This window comes from Condylura cristata, unplaced genomic scaffold, assembly GCF_000260355.1.
Source record: "Condylura cristata isolate star-nosed mole 26May11 unplaced genomic scaffold, ConCri1.0 scaffold00001, whole genome shotgun sequence".
Classification (NCBI taxonomy): domain Eukaryota; kingdom Metazoa; phylum Chordata; class Mammalia; order Eulipotyphla; family Talpidae; genus Condylura; species Condylura cristata.
The window spans coordinates 20,798,023-20,801,901 of record NW_004567102.1 but is presented as its reverse complement, the minus strand read 5'-3'; the positions used below and the strand labels follow the sequence as shown (position 1 = coordinate 20,801,901).

At 43.0% G+C, this 3,879-nt stretch overlaps 1 pseudogene; it reads right to left on the bottom strand.

Annotated features, from left to right (window-relative positions):
• Positions 1–2,656: 2,656 nt before the first annotated feature.
• LOC101634432 lies at positions 2,657–3,381 on the bottom strand (annotated as a pseudogene).
• Positions 3,382–3,879: the final 498 nt, after the last annotated feature.

The window sequence follows — 3,879 nt, the reverse complement described above, 5'->3', positions numbered from 1 at the left end:
TAGAGCAAATTTTGCTTTGCTGACCTTTGCATTCTTTAAAGGCCAACCTCTCTTCTCTGCTGTAAAATCTCTGCTAGAAAATTGCCTCTTGGAGCTAACTATAAAAACCAAATGTTTCCGTGCATGTGACGCTTCAAAGGGAAGTGTTAAGTAATCCCAGTATATTTTATTTCTCATAATATGTTTCTAATATTCTTCTTGTATTCAGGGAAAGCAATTGGGTATAGAATCTTTCAATGGAATTGCAAAGGTATCAGAATGCAATATTTATATATGCATATAAATGTATGTGTATATATATATAAATGTAATATATTCATTAAGATTGATAAGCAAAGGAGCTAATGGAGATTTGGGCTTAAATAAGCTGACAGAATCAGAAACATCAGGATCTGGATGCAAAGCAAATACTCAAGGTCAGGATACAGATTGAGGCTGCCACAGGACATAGACTCTGAACAGTAGCCTGTTGTCCTCCAAGGAGTCAGAATAATGACAGGCAAGGCTCACAGAGATCACAGTCTGCCCCTGGGGCTGAGAGGGTGGAAGGGAAAGGCAAATCAGCAGGGATGCCCTTCTCACCTTGACCGCTTGAGTCAATTATATCAAAGCCAACATTTACATATCAATGTTGCTCAAACATGGACTGTCAATAGGAATTCTGTTGAAATTACAGATTCTCACACTATAGGCCAGGGAAAGGCTTTAAGAATGGTAAAACACACTTTGAATAGCACCTACTATGTACCAGATACTGCTTTATGCTCTTCACATATGTTTACTCAATTCATGCTTATTACCGGAACCATCATTAATGTCTTTCTCATCTCAGAGGGCAGAGAGGGGTTACAAATGTCCCCAAATTCTCACTGCTAATAAATGGCAAAGTAGGATTTGGACCTGGCCAACCTGATCCAAAAATTTGTGCTAGGGTAGCCAGCAGGTTGTACTGTTCTTTCAAGGCTATGCATACATTTGTTCCCAAGCATCTCTTAATAGAACTAGTGTTAAACTTAACCAGGCTGCCTTGGAAGAATTAAATCACTGTAACCATCACTTCAATGCCTAACTTAATCCGGCAGGAGGAAATAACTCAAATAACATTAATCCTGTTGAGCAGCGAGATATATCACCTGCAGCTTGCATGAAACTGAGACAGTTTCAGTTGACAAAATAGTATGTGTTGATACATACTTCCTCCCCTCCTTTAGATGGTGTATCATTCCTACCTGAGATTGAAGATACACAGCAGATTAGCACAGGGAACCATGCACATGGATTTTCTCTCACTTTTTCCCACAGGAGAATCTGGCTCAACTTCCTTAAGACTTTTATATTTTTACCAGCCTCTGTGTATAGTTTTGCTTGTCTTTGTGAGGCAGAGAAAGGTTGGCATCTCCCGTGGATTAAAATAACTGTAAAAGTCCTGATTTGAAAGCACCTCTGGGCCTATTGCCCGGCTGCTCCAGGCAACTAAAGATCTGAATTCTATTGAATTACAATCTATTGCTTTTAAGGCGGTGGTGGGGCAGCAGCAACAGAGGCCATGGAGGCAGCACCTCCCTGGCTGCCACAGAATGCAGCGCCCCAGCCTTTGTGCGGGTTCCCACCAGCTCTCCAGCTTTTAACAGCAGCCACAGCAACTGGCCCTGCCCAAGTTCCATCTCAGAAATGACAACCGTCATCTGGAGGTACAGGAGCTTCATGCATTCCCACACGCCAGAAAAGCTCCTCTCAGTAACACACATGCGTGGAGCCCAGGGACTGAGAGGGCAGTGGGGAAGAGTGAAAAGATGCTCTGCACCCTTCCCTGGAGAGTAAAAGTAAAGAATAAATAACACATCCCATTATAAACAGGTGGAGCCAGAAGTCTACCACTCCACCTCACAGAAGCATGCTCACCATCTTCCACAATTACTGAATTGTTTTCTGTTAAATTTCCATCTTGGGCACAAGGTAACAACATATAGAATAAGTAGGGAGCTTAAGAGTAGAAAATGTCACTGGACTTCAGTGTTAAAGATGGGCAAAAATGTAGCGGTTTGCCCTGTTCTGTGATGCTATGTATGCGATACATACATACATATATATATATATATTTTTTTTTTTCCCCCTTCAGTAAATACCTGACTTGGTTTTCATACACATGTCAGAGGCTTGACACAGCAGCCTCAGAGGAAGTCCTTATTCTAAGTCCCAGCTGAGAAGTGGAGTTTCAAGTCAGGTCCCAGAACTGAACAGGCATTGGGACTAGAATTACGGGAGAGCTGGCCACTCAGTCCTCTCTCAGGTACTGGGAAGTTACAGATGCTTGTAGCCTCTCACTGCCTTGATCTGGACCTTTAATGGTTAAGTTTCAATGAATGTCAACTTTAGTCACTAGTCCTGGTGTCCTCCCATGACACTGAAACACAGAGTGTGATAAAGGGAATATCTTTCACATCTCGGGGGGACTGAGCTCTGAAGCTCACACACGATCTCAGGGGACACTTGTAGACAGGGCTGCAGGTGAAACAGTTGCAGGAGGGTCTCCTTCTGCTCCAAGACAAGGTCTGCCTTGGAATGCTGGACTCCTGAGCACAGGCAGTTCACACTTCTCAGTCTAGTACCCCAGGAAGTGGACAAATACAGTTTCTGGCACCCAATAGAGTAGTGCTTATCTTATCCAGCAGCAGCCAAAGGAAATGCTGTTGCCAGTGCAGTATCCCATCTCAGCAGTTTTCAGGATGGCTGCACTGGAGTGCCCCAAAGGGACAAAGCATTTGGTGATGATATACCCACGATGATGGTTTTTCACAGAGTAAAACTGCAGAGCTTCTACAGTGGGATCAGGGTCCCTATGAACCAAGCTCTGGCTTTAAAAAAGGGTTTGCTTGAGCATCATGTAGAGGTGAAAGTTGGATCATCTGTATTCAGTGATGTCATCTCATACCTGGGGAACCAAGGCAAGACTGTAGAAGTACTGGAACACCTGTTCCTTCAAATTAGTGGCAAAGATCCTCCTGGCTTGCTTCATGGCAGCTGCAGGCTCTGCTTCAGACTCTGATATGGAGGACTTGCTTCCAGTTGGACAGCACAAGGATGGTTTTAAATGCCTTAGGAATCCTCCCAAGGTAGCACCGAAGTAACACCTCTCAGGCTTCTCTGTTAACCTGCAGGATTTGGGAGTCCAGCTGGGGCAAAGAAGCAGGACACCTCTGGCATACCTGTCTCAACCTCCATCTTCTTCTCGGTCAGCTTCTCCTTGATGATGGCAGTCAGCTGGGAGAAGGGTCCTTGTTCATGGATATCTCAATGGCATGCTCATCCTTGGGGGGTCCATGATCACCTCTGCATGGTGGCCCGCCCTGTCATTGTAGCTGCCTTCTCCAGAAGGATCATTCCTCTCTGTCTTCTTCCTTTTCTTGGGTTTTGAGACCCCTACCTCTATTCCCAGGCACCTTCTCCACAGGCACATATCTTTTCCCCCCGAAGCCTGATGGGTCACCTTGATTTTGGGCATAGCTCTCTAAGATACTGTCAGGAAGATTCATACATGGGAACTTAAGCATAATACTATAAAGTTTAGAGTACCTACAATTTACATATCTACAAAATGTTAAGTTAAAGAGCTTTTTACTTATTATAATTGATTCTTTCAGGATAATTGGAGGTAAATATATATGTATGTTTGGATAATACAAATATCTTTCAGTGACCTTAGAGTTTGAAATGCAATAAAAATTTCATGTAGTTTCTTTTTTAGATTTTCTTTTGGTTTTAATTCATTAATCAGTATAATAAGATAGCAAATATTTAACTCACACATCAGTTCAGAGGTGCAGAGAAAATGTAATTTCTTGATTTGTTGATAAGTAATCAGCTTTCCTCTCCAACTGA